We start from the raw sequence: 16,155 nt of genomic DNA, 5'->3' as shown, positions 1-16,155 counted from the left end.
CACTAAGATACTTCCTAGCTTTAGCATTCTAGGTTTCAAGAGTCTTTCTACCTCCATCAGTATATCCTAGGTCTCTCCAAGCTCTAATAATCTATGTTTTAAGTTTCCTCCCAGCCTTAGTATTCTGTGTTCTGAGACTCTTTCTATCTTTAACTCTATCCTCTGAGGTGGAATGTGAGGGGTGTTCAGGGAGGTCTAGAACTCTGGTATGGGTCCTTGATGAGCCCTTTTCAGGGCTGCTCATTTACTTTTGGTGACCATCTTTCACCTACCTCTCATCTGTAGGTTCAAGAGGCTAGAGCATGCACATTGGCCACAGCCTGGTAAAACCATCTTAGCAGAAAAGTTAAACCAGGTTTAGATTAACTGACAGGACTCAAACTCATCAGAGAGTGAGTGGAGGAGTGTCATCTAGTTCAAGCATGTGAAAACTACTCTTAGCAGAATGGACAGAGGAGAGCATTTTTTTCCAAACAAGAAGGCTGAGGAAGCACTCAGCACTAAATGGAGCACATACGCCTTGGTTAGATAACTTAGACATCTAGGATGACAGGGTCATCCTCTGCATTCCAGGATATTGCCAAGTGTCTTGACATGTATCCTGTCTTCAATGATTGTATAAGAGAGAGTGAGACCCCTGACTTTGCACAACTCTGTCTCACTTAAATTCAACTCATGGCCAAGTCAAGACATCACCCTCATGATGTCATTGGTGCTCTTTAAAAATAGAACACAAGGGGACAGCTTGGTGGCTCAGTGGATTGAAAGTCAGGCCTAGAGAGGGAGGTACTGGGTTCAAATCTGGCTTCAGCTTCTTCCTTGATGTGTGACCCTGGGCAGGTCACTTAACCCCATTGTCTAGCCCTTACCACCTTTCTGTCTTTGAACCAATATATAATACTGATTCTAAAAGAGAAAGTTGAGATTTTTTAAAAATGAAGGACAAAAATCAACAAGTTCTTTCTAACTCTAACATTCTTTGTTCTTCAATGTCTTTTAGCTTTAACAATCTGTGTTCTAATGTGTTCTAAGGTGCCTCCAAGTTCTAGCATTTTATATTCTAAAGTTTCTTCCAACTTTGATATTCTGTGCCTGGAGTCTAATGTTGTGGGTGCTTAGCTATCTCCTATTTCTAAGATGTTATGTTCTGATGTTACTTCAAGTACTTAAATTCTTTATTGTCATCTACTCCAGTTCCAATATTCTGTTCTAAGGTTTCCCCAAGGTTCCAATATTCTATGTTCTAAGGTTCCCCCCCAGTTCTAACATTCTTACATTCTGAGGTTCTTTCCAACATTAATATTCTGTGTTACATGTTCTAATTCTGTATGTACTAAACTACCTCCCAGGTCTCATGTTTTTGTAGAGTGAGCCAGGATGCCAGCTTCTTCAGTTTCTGCCAACTTCAGCAGTCTACAACTGTCTTCATAAGTGTAATCCATCACAAGAGGATACACATTCTGCCCTGCTTGCGCTCATGGCTAAAAATAACTATGCTGAGCAGGCACAGTTTTAACAAATAGGAAATGGAGCCATAGCTCCATAGCCCCTGACAGAGAGTCTTATTTAGAATACATAAAATATTTGAGCTGGAAGGGGCCTCAGAGATAATTTATTAAAACCTGGGCCATAAATAGTAGTTAAAAGTCCAGGCTTAGGCATATTCCTGGGAGAGGGTGAGGGCGGCAGGCTCCTTCATCTGATTGCTCTATTTTCTTGTTCTCCCATATATAATGTTAGACTCTGGCTGTGTATTTATGAAAATGTATCCCCTGAAAGAGTGCATAAAAGTTATGTGTATATATGCCCGTGTACATATGTGTTTATGTTTGTGTGCATGTGTGTGTATTCATGATCATATAGGCTGGCCCTGAATAACAAATAGGAAGCATTCTAAAAATTAATTTGTAAGTTAATCATGTGGAATTCTGGATGAATTTTCCCTTAGAAACAGAGGAAACGGGATACTTTGGAGCAATGGTCCATGGCCAGCTTGGAAAAGTCTATACAATAAATAATGTGATATATGTATTAGCTTACAGGGTAGAAAGTCCTTATGTGGGACTTTGTACCTTCCTATGATTGATACAGACCTACTCCTTGGTGTAAGGATGGGGGATGTGACAAAAAGAGCCAGAAGAAGGCCATTGGTGACATTGGGGGTACTGGCTCTATTTATTCTTATATTGGCACCTCAAGAAAGATAAGTCTTAATAATGGTAAATGAATTTATTGGTTCAGACTATTATGGAATATATTATTATAAAAATATTATGCCACACAGATACCCCACCTTGTGTTATTGTATATGTAAATATATATATGAAGTCAGTTTCCATTTAAGCCACCTTTCCCTTTTATGAGCATAAGTCAGAAGCATGAGAGTAGATTCTGACTCCTAAGGAAGGCATTACCTTGACATAGCCCTCTAGAGATCGACTAGCTCTATCCTTTCTCAGAGATGGCATCAGTTGATCCAGTGGTGAATAAGCAAATGCTCCTGGACCCTAGGAGGCTAAACTGAGCCCCGAAGAGTTTGACATGCTTTCAACCATGTGGCAGCCATAAAGGGGAAATAAGTGCTCCTAGTTGTTCCAGCCTCCTTGGTATTTCATGTATAGCACAAGCCTTCATATCAAGAAGATCACATAGATACTTTCTAATGCCTGAAGAATAATAAGTAAGTCTAAACCAGTATGTGGAAAAATCTAAACTTTGTTCTCTGCTGTTACCATGAATTATCTGGACACTGTAGATTCAATGAGAAAAAGGGTTGCCTCTCTAGGAAACAAGTGTGTTTCTCTTCCAGGGAAAAAGCCAGGACCTCAGAGCAGTAGTATAAGACTGGAAACCTATAAAGTCTGAAGGCAGACAAAGTGAGATCCATCAGAATGTGTCAGAATTGCCCTTCTAGCAACCTTGAGTGTGTTAGTCTTTCAAAAGTAGTCCAATCCTAAGAGACTGGAGGGAAATCCTAGAGAGAGGAGAAGAATGATATTAACTATTGATGCATTATGGTGAGTCTTTTATGAATTTTCTACATTTTTGTGAGACTGTCCTAAATTTGACATATGCATTATTACCTTGAGTATATAAGATATATAAGTATATAAGCTCTGGGGACATTTTCCCCTACATATATGGAAATCTACTCATGCACTGTGTTAAATATGTATTCTGAGTTTTCTTAGAGACAGCTCTGGGTGAGGATAGCCCCAGTCAAAAAAGCAAATGATTTGAGACTTTCTTCTGATGTATAAACCCAGAGTATGAATCTCTGGCCCATGGACTGCATACAGAAATGTGTCAGTTGTATTATAGAAGCTACCCACAAAGTGTAAAAATATTTCATTAAGAAAATATGTTCTTGGCAGGCAGAGCAAATTTGATGGGTAGAGGGGGCAACTCAGAAGAACTCTCCCAACATTCCCCTCAAACAAACTTTTGGAGTGAAAGAGTCAACAAAAGGTCAAAGTGAGACATTTTTCCTGCCTAAGACAACTTGGGAAGTTAGCAGGAGAGGTCTGTGACACTAGGATTGAAGCTGGCCCAGAGTCCACACAACAGTAGCATGAAGAGTAATAGAAATGGGTTCAGGAGAAGTAGCAGCCTTAGGTATACTCAGCCCAGAGACAATAGAGGGGTTAGAAAACTGGTCAGAAAGAGGTTACAGGGAACCCTTTGCTGGCACTAGGTGCAACTGGTGATTAATGGCAACTCTATTGGCAATATAGTTTGGGGTTATAGTTCCAGGAAAGAGAGGAGCACATTATGTGGGAGCAGAAATCCTGGTCACAGTTCCAAGATCAAGAGGAGCACTAACCCCTGTAGCTGCAGGAACAGAGGATCTGGACATAGTTCAAAGATGAAGAGAAATGCTGGTGCTTTCATTTTCAGAGGACCAGGGACCCATCTTGAGTTAAAAAACGGATAATAGACCAGAAAAGACCACATGTCTCCTGGAATCACACTTGGGAAATACAAAAACTTTGAGTCAAAAAAGGGTCAAAAAATTTTGAGATGGCACATCTTCATCTTCAGGTAAGTAGAGCTCAAAATGTTTAGAATAATATTTTGTTTTTTAATTATATTTTTAATATTCATTTTCTAAAATATGAGTTACAAATTCTCTCCCTCCCTTCTCTAAGACAGAAAGAAATCTGATAAAATTAAAAGTCAAGAAAATGACTGGAAAAATGAGCAAACAACAACAATAAGAACTTTATCATAAAGAGCTAATGTGGTGACAGGGAATACTAAGTAAGGCACAAACTCAGAAGAAGACAAAAATGTGAAAATAGCTACAAGCAAAGCCTCAAATAAAATGTATTTAATTGGATACAAGCCCAACAAGAATTTCTGGAAGAATTCAAGAAAGATATGAATAATAAGGGAAAACTTGGAAAAGAAATGAGACTGATATAAGAAAATTATGAAAAGAGAATTAGCAGCTTGATAAAAGAGTCACAAAAAATCCTGAAGCAAATGACACCTTAAAAATAGAATTCATCTAATGGTAAGAAGCAAAAAATATTCACTGAAGAAACAACAAACTTGTCCAAGTGGAAAATAATGTAAAAAGCTCACTGAAGAAAATAATTCCTAAAAATTAGAATTGAACAAGTGAGATCAATGACTCTATGACACATCAAGAAATAATAAAAATAGTCAAAAGAATGCAAAAATAGAAGAAAATGTGAAATATTTTAAAAACCAACTGACCTGGAAAATAAGTCAAGGAGATAATTTAAGGATTATTGGATTCTCTAAAAGTCAAGATAAAAAAAGAGCCTAAATCTCATATTTCAAAATATTATAATGGAAAACTGCCCTGATATTGTAGGTCCTGAGAGTAAAATGGAAATTTAAAAAAATCAATGACTGCCTCCTGAGAGAGATCCTAAAATGAAAAGTCCCAGGAATATTATAGCCAAATTCCAAAACCCCCCAGTCAAGGAGAACCTATTACAAACAACCAGAAAAAAATAAAATATTGTGAAGCTACAATCAAGGTTGTACAAGATTGGGGTAGCTAAGTGGCTCAGTAAATTGAGTACCATACCTGGAGATGAGAGGTACTTAGCTCAAATCTAGTCTTAGCCTAGGCAAATCATTTAATTTCATTTGCTTAGCCTTTGCCATTCTTCTACTGTGGAACCAATACTTAGTTTCAATTCTAACACAGAAAGAAAGGGTTTTTAAAAAGATTGCCCAAGATTTAACAGCCCCCACATTAAAGAAGCAGAGGGCTTAGAATATATTATTCCAGAAGACAAAGGAGCTAGCATTACAACCAAGAATAGCCTACCCAGCAACACTGATTATAATCCTTCAGGGGAAAATATGAATACTAAATGGACTTGAAGACTTTTAAACATTTCTGATGAAAAGACCATAGCTGAATAGAAAATCTGGCATTCTATCACAAGGTTTAATAAAAGTATTGAAAGGTTACATATGAAAAAGAAATCACAGGGAACTCAATAAGGTTAAATTGTTTATATTCCTATATGAGAAGATGATACTTGTAACTCCTAAGATCTTCGTCATTATTATGGCAGTTAGGAGTCTACATAAACAGAAGTCATGGGTATGAGTAGATTATGTTGAGATAATTGAAAAAATTAGAGGTGAGAAAGAGGGATGTGCTGGGAGAAGGGGGAAGGTAGAGATAGAATAAGGAAATTTTTTCACATATAAAAGGCACATAAGGAAGAACTTTTATAGTAGAAGGGAAAATGGAGGGGTGGCAGGCAGTGCTTGAACCTCATTCTCATTGGAACCTGTCCAAAGAAGGAAGAATACTCTCTCTCTCTCTCTCTCTCTCTCTCTCTCTCTCTCTCTCTCTCTCTCTCAGTTGGGTGTAGGAATCTATCTTATTCAAAAGGGAAATAGGAGAAAAAAGGAATAAGGGAAAGTCTGTGGACATTAAGGGACACAGGCGTCAGAAGGAAAATATAGTTTTGAGAAGGAAGGAATAGGATAAAAAGAGAGATAGGATAAAAAAGAAGAAAATGGAATTCAGGGAAATGTACAGTTAGTTATTATAACTGAATGTAAATTGAATGAGCTCACCCACAAAACAGAAGTGGATAGCTGAATGGGTTAGAAACTAGAATCCAACAATAGTTTGCAAAGAGGCATTTAGGAGACTTTATCACTGCCCCCAAGAAAAATATTTAACATACAAATCCATATCAATTTGAATCAGAGTACTTAAGGCAGAATAGTCTTTCATGTACGCTTTTTTAATACTTTTTTGGAAGCTGATCATAGTTTTTTGCCATTATTTGCAACATGGAAGTTTACAGATTACATGGGACAAATGCAAATTACAAATTCTTCACTACCTAATTCTATTTGGTGGACCAAACACATTTTCCTTTAATCCATTATTTTTCTGCTCTGGATTCCTTTCTCCCTTTGTGTAGCCCTCAGTCAACACAAATGAATTCATCATCTCCTCTAGCTGGGTTGCTTAGCTAGGCATCCAAAATCTGCTCTTTTCAAATTGCATTATGATTTGGTTTGGTGTACTCCCCAATGATTATTAGCTGATATCAACTAACAGAGAGGCTTTTAGAGATGGATATTTATCATGATAATATAGTTGGTATAAAACATGACTTTCTAAATCTGGGACATATCTTTCAACTGGTACAAACTCTTAGGGAAAGTTGGGAACAAACATGGCAAAGGGATCAATTATAGCTCCTGATTGCTGGAAGCTCTTTTCACTCTTTTGTACAATATTCATATAGTCACTGTAGACCTGGGGTATCTTCTCTGCTGGGCTCTTAGTTCTTAGAAAGATCTTTCCTCAATGTTTCCATTATGTTTTCAGTTTCCAGTGCATTATTCCAGGGATGTTGCTAGAAATAGGACACTTATGGAAAACACAAAATATTTTGATACTACAAAGTTCCCAAGGTCTTCCTCTGATTATGGTGGGGTACGATGGGGAGGAACAGATGTATCTGAGGCTCTTCTCCTATTCCCACAAGTGATTCCTTCTCAGGCACTTGGCTGTAGGCTTCCACCACTAAGATGCTATGTGCGCTAATATTCAATTCCAAACTAGCTTACTGGTTCTATATGTCTATAGGATGTGATTTATCTAGTCATCCAGGCTGAACAAACATCTTAATACCCATATCCATAGCCAAAATGCCTTTGGTTAATCAAGAGGTGATCCCCAAAGCTTATTCACACCTATCTCATACCTCTGACTGAATGATTCTATTGGAATGTAGCTGACAAAGAGGTGATAGATTGACTCCAATCATCCCCATCCTCAGTTGTAAAACAAGAGTTAGACTAAATCAGTAGTATCAAAAAACTCAAATAGATACAGACCTTTATAAACTTCATAGACTTAGCAAACTGTAAAATCATATTATATATGTTGTATTGTATTTTTATTGAGTTAAACATTTCTCTGCTACATTTTAATTTGGTTCTGGTCCCATTTGGGGGTCTGCTTCTTATAGCTCATGGATCCCAAATTTGATGCCTCTAGATTATATGACCTCTAACTTTCGCACTCTAAATCATAGGATCTTTTCTTACATTGTAAGCATCTTGAGGGCAGAAACTAAATTCCATAGTGTGTGTGTGTGTGTGTGTGTGTGTGTGTGTGTGTGTCCCACAAAGTCATTAGACTAGGACTGGACATCTAAAAGAGTTATTAAGTAAATATTAAATATTTGATTCATAGGAGGTAGATTCATCACAAAATGTTTCCTGGACTCCTTGAATCCTAACCCAATTTTTCTGTCTCTTGCTTTTTAGATGAAAGCTTCTGAGGCTATGAGTTCTTTTATCCGGATACATCCTATAGAAAGGCTTGATCAGATTTAGCTCTCCTACTGGGTCCTGACTTGAAAGTAGCAGCTAATACCTTCACTGTCAGCTGCTGGCCACAAGGATCCCTGCCTAGGTTTTTCAATATAAATTTAGCTCCCCTTCAATGAGTTAAAAGTTCTGAAGAGTTTTAGCAGCCTGAGCCCCACATGGGAAGCCAGAAAAGTTGGCAGAGCCAATTATATCAGCTCCCTTAGACCCTCAAGCCTTTTAAAGGAGAGCAGGCATGGCAGGGGTCAGTTGCACAGTCCTCTCAGGCCCTTCATGAGATGTTCCAGGGCTCAACCCATCAGGCTAAAGGTTTAAGGGATAAGAGGACAAGAGAAAATGTCATTTGAATGCCTTCTACTTAAAATAGAATTTTTCCTCCCCCCTTCAAAGATGCTACACCTCCACCTCCACCTTAACTAAAAGAGGAAAAAAGAATGGTACCTTTGGGCAACACAATAAAGCAGGGACATAGCAGATGTTCAGTGCTCTGCTCTCCCCAGTTTTGTCTGATGTCCCACCTGTTCTTTAATGGAGAGGCACGAATTCTGTACCTTTATGATTCCCTCATCTCTGCTGGAGAAAAAAAAAGAATAGGGGAGGAAAACACGTTTACTTTTGCAGCTAAAGAATGATCAACCCGTCTTGGACTGTAAAAAAAGATGTCGAGTCTTGAAACAGGGAAAGAGAATTTACTGGTTACTGAAGAATAAGTGTGAGAGAACTATGAAGTGCTTTATTTAGAGCCTGCTGCATGCAGATCTGATTTCACTCAGTGATTCTGGGACATTCTCAAAATGTCCACCATTTTCAGGGTTAGGCTAAGGCCACCTTGGTCCTTGATGGTTCAGGGAGGATAGGTTTCCATCCCTTTCACCTGAGGGAATTACTGTTACAGTCCCACCAGGGCACTGGCCTGGATAGGTTAGGGAAGCGGGAACAATCTCTGAATGGGGGTCCCTGCTAATTAATTTGGCCTGCTGTTCTCTTCTCTCCTTACCAATTAGCAGGTCAGGCACACAAGTACAAGGAGTGAAAGAGGAAAGAACGCAGAGTCCTCAGCTCATGGCGTGTGGACCTTCTCTTTGGGAAAATGCCATCAAAGACTCAAGCTAGGTTAAAACTAGGAGGCAGCTTTGAAATCATTTTACAAGGCTCAGAAAATTGAAGTGATTGGATCAAGGACAAACAGTTTTTAGTGTGAGTCTGTATTTTATCTTTTCACTCTCTGGCCACAATATTGCCTTGTCTGAAAAGTCTTTTATTCATTTTTAATTTTTTTATTAAATTTTATTTTTTCCTCAATTATATATAAAAATAGCTTCCAACATTTAAAAAATAATGTTTTTTATTTAGTCTCAAATTCTGTTTCTTTTTTTTAGATTCAGTCTAGAATTCAGAAATAGTAATTTACTCTCACAAAGGCTAGACTTCAAATCAGGAAGATCTAAGCTTGAATTTTGCCTCTGAAACTGACTAGTTACAAGACCATGGACAAATCTCAGGGAGTGCCCCAGACAGTTCTCTAAAACTGAGATGCAGATCTATTCTAGTGATGGAGATTCTATACTGAGAGGTCCCTATCTTGTTGATACAAGACTGGATCTAAACGCTCTCATTTCTACAACAGTTTAAGGCAGAGATTGTCATTGTTATTAAATTTAAAGCCTTGCCTTCTGTCCTAGTATCAATTCTTAGACAGAAGAGTGGAAAGGGCTAGGAAGTTGGAGTTGAGTGTCTTGCTCCGTGTGACCCAGCTATGAAGTATCTGAGGCCAAATCTGAGCCCAGATCCTCCTGACTCCAGGCTTGGTACTCTATCCCTTGGGGCACCTAGCTGCCCCTAAGGCAGAGGGTTTTATTATTATTATTAATATAAAGAATTTTTATTTTACTAATTATATGTAAAAGCAAATTTCTATGTAAGTTTTCTGAAATTTTATGATATAAATTTTCTCCCTTCTTCTCTTCCTTCCCCACTCCCAGAGCTGGCAAGCAATTTGATCTCGGTTATACATGTATTATCATGTAAAACATATTTTCAAATTGTTCATTTTTTTAAACCCTTACCTTCTGCCTTAGAATCAATACTGTGTTTAGGCGGAAGAGCTGTAAGGGCTAGGCAATGGGGTTTAAGTGACTTGCCCAGAGTCACACAGCTAGGAAGTATCTGAGGTCAAATTTGAACCCAGGACCTCCCGTCTCTATGCCTGGCTCTCAATATACTGAGCCACCCAGCTGTGCCCTATATTGTTTGTTTGTTTTTTTTTAAGAGAATAATCATATAAAAACAAACTCCCCCCCAAACAAAAACTGAAACTGAAGTGCAAAATTGCATGTTTTGATCTGCATTCCAACTCCAACAGTGCTTTCTCTGGAGGCGAATAGCATTCTTTGTCATAAGTCCCTCAGACTTGTTCTGGACTATTGTACTGCTGAGAGTAGGTAAGTCTATCATAGTTGATCATTTACAACATTGCTGTTATTATGTACAATATTCTCCTGGTTCTGCTTATTTCACTTTGCATCATTTCATGTAGGTCTTTCCGGATTTTTCTGAAATCCTGTACATCATTTCTTACAGCATAATAGTATTCCATCACCATTATATACCACAATCAGTTCAGTCCTTCCTCCAATTGATGGATATCTCTTTGATTTCAAATTCTTTGCCACCACAAAAAAGTAGCTATAAATATTTTTGTAGGATTAGGTTCTTTCCCCCTTATTTTTTTTTTTGTGTTTGGGATACAGACCTAGTAGTAGTATTACTGGATCAAAGGATATGCATTCTTTTATAGCCCTTTGGGATTTAATTCCAAATTGCCCTCCAAAATGGTTGGATCAGTTCACAACTCCACCAAAAATGCATTAGTGTCCCAGTTAAAAATGAGGGTGTTTGGGGGCAGCTGGGTAGCTCAGTGGAGTGAGAGTCAGGCCTAGAGACAGGAGGTCCTAGGTTCAAACCCGGCCTCAGCAACTTCCCAGCTGTGTGACCCTGGGCAAGTCACTTGACCCCCATTGCCCACCCTTACCACTCTTCCACCAAGGAGCCAATACACAGAAGTTAAGGGTTTAAAAAAATAAAAATAAATAAAATAAATAAAATAACATGGTATATTTCTTTCTATGTTGCTTAATGCCAGCCAAGAGATTTGGTTTCAAAGACTTGCCACTAGACTGACCCCCCCAAATGGATAGTCTGGCTATATAGTCAGACCAAGACTCAGTGTAATTGGATGGATTCCATTATTTTTACATTATCTAATTCTATTTGTTCCTTTCAAGGTTAGTGAAAGACTGTCCTAGGGAAACTCTCTGTCTAGTTCTCTTCCTTGGCATAATTCATCTCTGAGTGCCACATTTTTGGAAAGACACTGAAAAAGTCAAAAATTATCCCTGGAGATCTTCAAGAAAAAGCTTGATGTAGACCTGTGTAGTATGAAGCAAACGAATCTGTTGTTCAGATGTGAGTAAGATGACATAATCTTTGAGGCTTCTCCCAATGCAGATATTCGATGGTCCTCTTATTTAACCATATGCTACCTGGCTTCAGGAACCAGTTCAAGTCAAACCTCTTCTTGAAGGAGGGGACTTTATGTCCCTTGGTATCAGTAAATGATCATAGACACAGAATTGGAGGAGACTTCTGAAGCTAGAGTCCAACCCTCTCATTTTTCAGATGGGGAAACTGAGACAAGTGGCTTGCTTAATAGCAAGTATAAACCCTCAGGACACAAAGACTCTATGGCAGTTTCAGTCCTAGAGGACTAGTCAGAAAATTACTACTGTTAGTGACCACCTTATTTCTAGAAAACTAGCTATTTTAGTATCATTGAATTACTTTTTGTGAGTGGCAAATTGAAATGAGGTGAATGATTAGGCATAACTTCTATACCCTGTGTGTTACAGAGTTCCATCCTTTCTTTCATCTCATTTGTAAGTTTTCTGTAATTACCTGTGGTTTCCTATTGCATAAAACAAAATCAACCAGTGAATTCTTTTATAAGCCTCCAGTGCAATGCCTTAAATCTAGGAGATCCACAATAAATATTTATTGAATGAATGAAACAATTTCATTTAAAGTTCCCTTTGATCCTCATTTTATTCTGCTTTTGCCAGGATGAAAATATTGGGACAGGCAGAGAAAATGAGACAGAATCAAAGATCTTTAAAGATTTCAATCACACAGTAGTGATGCTCTCCTTCAGCAACGTCTCCACACACCTGAGATGAGGAGGCACAGGCTGAGCCAATGGTCTATTAGTTGGTTGGCATGGAGAAAGAACATTTGAGGCAACAAACCAAAGGAACAAATTTAAGAGATTTCCTTTATTACTAAGAGTTTTGGACTTGAGTAGCCCCAATAGGAATAAGTGAATTAAAGAGGATAATTCTAAGTAGTCTAGTCTCAAAGTCATATATGTGTGTGTACACATGTGAATGTGAGTGTATGACTCTGTGTATGGATGTGTGCATGTGTGTGTGTGCAAAACTGAAAGAATCTTTAGAATATCACTGGTAAAGTTCAATCAAGATTTCATCTCCTTTATCACCTTCTGACCTGGATGCACCAGATCAGATCTAGGGGAGACAAGACAATATTTCCTATTTCTCTCTATTCTCCCCTCCTTCCCTATGGAGAAAGGGGCCAATTTTCTCTCTCCGGAAGACTTATTGGGTCATTGGGAAAAGATATTTTAAGGAGAAATCATCCTTTGAAAGGGGGGACATATGTGTTCCCTGAAGGCTTGTAAAACCAACTCCAATTTGAGTTTCAGTATGTAAAATAAAATGATTTAAAACCCTCTTTTCCTGCCAGACCACTAAAATAATTTCTTTTTTCTTCAAAAAGTCAGTCATACCATGGTCAGCAAGACTACCCTAACACCACAAGAGAATTTTCCAAGATACTAAAGCTTCTGCCAGGGCATGGCCTTCTAAATTTACGGTCTTTCTTTGTGTTGATATAAAATTGATTTATTTCAGGGCGGATCCCTCACTCTGTTTTCTAGTGCCATCTTGCTCACATATGGACTCCTGTTCTCTAGGGAGACTGTGGGGGACTCCACAGAAACTTTAGTGGAACCTGCTTTTGGTGGACTTGACTTTGGTTTACCACTCAACCATTTAACCAAGAGTTCTGTTGGCTTCACAAGATTGTGGTCTCTTATGTCAGAAGAGTTTTTCAGTTTAGTTGCTCCCCCTTAGAGAACTTGCCATGGCCTGTTGCCTCTTTTCTAGGGTTTATGACAATAAAAATTAATCACTCTCTGCATGGTGTATATCGTTGTCAGCCTATGTTATAAATCATCCCAAATAACCTTCACATATGGTTAACATTATACTTGAAATCCCTGAGCCTTTGGGTCACTTTTCTTTCCTACGTGAATTACTCCTTTAGAATGGGCAAGGTTTGGTTGGCCCTTCAAGAGCAGTCATCTCTTCTTTGATGAGAAAGAATTGGGTTCCAGTCTCCACCAGTCATAGGTTCATAGAATGTGTGAGCCAGAAGGGACTTTAGGGAAGGAATATCTGGTCCAAACCCCTCATTTTATAAGTGTAGAAACTTGGGTAGATTAGTTATGACTTACCTTATGTTAGTTCTCTCGTAGTGTTAGGTTAAACCCTGAGGAATGACTAACCTAAGCAGAGAGATTAATTAACTCTCCAGTAGAAGTATATCAACATAGAACATGAAAAGCTGTTGATATCAAGGAATGAAGGATCATAAATTTCACTCAGAGGTCATCTATCTAACATCCTCCTTTTATACAAGAGGAAAATGAAGTCCATAAAAGATAAATCACACAAAGTCAGGATTCAACCTAAATCCTTTCACTTCAAATTCAGGGCAATTTCCAAAAAACTCTGCTGCCTCTCAAGGAAGTTGTTCTAACCATTTGGGTTGACAATAGCTAAATATCTCCCCTAAAAATATTATTGTGGTTAAAGAGATTGATCTAAACTTTTCTTTGCCAAAGGTTCCAATTAGCAATTATGTTTCAGGGGGCTCACTTTTTCCCCTCTACAATAATAACAATATTTTATACTAACATAATACTTGGCTTATTATATTTTAAATATATTTTATAGATCATAATTCAATTTTCTCAAAATAACCTCATGAAGCAAGAAGATTAAGTATTAACTCTGCCTTTATAGATGAGGAAACTGAGGTTCAGAGAAGTCATGAAGTGAATTTCACTTATTTATTGACAGAGCCAAGATGTACATCCAGGTCACTAGCCTTTAATTATGGTTCTCACATTTGCTTGTTGACTCCTCCATTAAATTGTATGCTTCTTGAGGGTAAAGACAGTCTTTTACCTTTTTTTGTATCTGCAAGACTTTGCAGAGTATCTGGTACATTTTTGTTGCTATTCAATCATTTTTCAGTCATGTCTGATTCTTCAAGATCCCATTTGGGGTTTTCTTGGCAAAGATACTGGAATGGCTTACTATTTCCTTCTCCTGTAACTTGCCCAGGGTAGTACAGTTAGTCAGTGACTGAGGTCAAATTTGAACTGAGGTCTTCCTGACTCCAGGGCTCGATCCACTGGCTGCCTTGCTGCCCTACCTGGCACACAATAAATGTTTATGAATTTATGGTAACTATGTGGTATGAGCAAAGGGTATTGGTTCTAGAGTCAAATGACCTGGTTCAAATCCCACTTCTGATGCTTACCACCTGGGTGATCTTAGGCAAATTGCTTATCCTGCCTAGAGCTCAAGTCTCTCATTTTAAAATAAGGGTGGCTGAAAGATGCCTTTCACTGATGATTAGTAACAATCTTAATAATAAAACATAATAGTTTATTATGCTTGCATGGTATTTCATAAGAAATCTTATGGGGTATTATCCCTATTTTATACATAAAGATCGTAGATTTAGAGATGGAAAGGACCTCAGAGGCAATTTTACTTAATTTGGGGCCAAACAGAACTGGCCACAGAATCAATAGCTAGAAAGCACTTTAAAGGTCATGCAGCCCGCATTACACCTGTTTCCTAGAAACATTCCCCAACAGGTGGTCACCCTGGCTTTGTTCAAGCACCTCTAATGAGGAGAAATCCAATTTCCCTCTTAAATCAGTTCATTCCACCTGGGGTAGCTCTCATTGCTAGGAAGCTTTTCCCCACATGGAGTGGAAATCTACATTTCTTCAATTTCTGCATATCATTTCTTGTTTTTCCTTCAGGGGAAAGTTAGAGAGGTCCAATCCGTCTGCACCTGACAGGTTTACCCCTCAAGATGCTTGAAGATATCCCTCTGTCTCCCTTTTCCCCTAAAACTCTTTCTTTCCAGGCTAACCATCAGGGAGTAGCCTGGTGTAAGAATAAAAATTAATATCCAATATTCCAAGTGTTATAATTTTATACAGTTTTATTATAATAACTTGAAGCAAAAGGAAAATTTTACTTTAGTAAAAAAAAAAAAAAGGAAAAGGAAAAGTTCCCCAACCACACATGCAGGAGAAAAGAGAGCAGAGAGGCAGGGTTATATACAAACAACGAAAGCACACAACTTGGGGACAAAAGAGGAAAGGGATGCTGGGAGATGTAGTTCAAAGGTACGAAATTTCTATCTACACAATGAATTAGAACTCAGGTGTGCTAGTGGCCAGGCCAAAAAGAAATTTGAACACAGATTGAGGGAAAGGTTGTATGCATATATATATATATATATGCCATATTCATATATACACACAAATACTTATACACATATGTATACATGCATGTATGTGACTATATACACACAGATACATTTGTGTATAATGTACATATGCAAATAGAGCTATATTTGTAAAAAAAAAAAAAACAAAGCAGAAATTTTGAAAGCCTACCTTGATTTCTCAGTGGAGATTCTCAGCTCGATACCACTGTGTATCGGTCTCATAGACAGTATTTATGAGATCTGTTCTAGTGAATTATATGGGTTCAAAAGAGAAGTATTTTGTGGAGGGAACAGCAGCAGCTTTTCAAGTAGAGCCAGAAGTATTACAGGTCATTTGGCATGTATTGAGTGTTGTATCACTTTGACCCTTGGAAGAAAAGGAATGGAAAGCTGGCCAGAGAAGATAATCTACTCGCTGAGAACTTCCTTGTGTTTAATACTATACAAAATACTGTGGAAGGCAGGGAAGAGCAGTGTGCTATCAGCCTCGATATCAAGGAGTCAGTCAGCAGGGTGCATTGGACCTGGGCTCAAGAAGAAATGCATTTCATAGCCACCTCTATCACTCATCAGCTGTGTGACCCCGGACGGGACACAACCTCTCTGCACCTGATTTGTTCATTTGTA

The sequence above is a fragment of the Gracilinanus agilis genome, chromosome 6 (assembly GCF_016433145.1).
Source record: "Gracilinanus agilis isolate LMUSP501 chromosome 6, AgileGrace, whole genome shotgun sequence".
NCBI lineage: Eukaryota > Metazoa > Chordata > Mammalia > Didelphimorphia > Didelphidae > Gracilinanus > Gracilinanus agilis.
The sequence above is the reverse complement of the archived record's forward strand: the minus strand, read 5'-3'. Positions refer to the sequence as shown.